This window comes from Penaeus monodon, chromosome 25 (assembly GCF_015228065.2).
Source record: "Penaeus monodon isolate SGIC_2016 chromosome 25, NSTDA_Pmon_1, whole genome shotgun sequence".
NCBI classification, from domain to species: domain Eukaryota; kingdom Metazoa; phylum Arthropoda; class Malacostraca; order Decapoda; family Penaeidae; genus Penaeus; species Penaeus monodon.
The window spans coordinates 38,587,200-38,587,652 of NC_051410.1; positions in this window are offsets into that span (position 1 = coordinate 38,587,200).

The following is a 453-nucleotide window of genomic DNA, read 5'->3' on the forward strand; positions in this document are numbered from 1 at the left end:
CGAATTTTTGGTTATCTGTCACGTACGGGATAGCAATAGCTGTATTGTCCTCTTTTTATGTTGGGTGCTTAAATGACCATCCATAAATATGCTTCATCTTTAATATGTAAATTTGAAAATTTGAGATCTCTCTCATGTTTATTCTTGGGCTGCGTTGTTTATTCTTTTTTTTCAACTTGTTCATAAAGAAAATTGTTCTGTCTCTGCCAGTAACATATATGATTTAGTGGCTGCATCTGACAATTTCCTAGATCTTTAAGTGTATATTTTACGCAACCTTTTAAAGCCAGATATTGGTAATTGGTCCTCTCAAGTGGGAGTCTGCGCTATCAAAACGCTTTTCCAGAATTACCGCACGCACATGGCAAAAGTTATACCGCTCTGGTGAATACAAATATTTATATTTAGATATCTGCACTTCTTTCTTTAGCAGGACCGTTAAGCAAAGCTAAC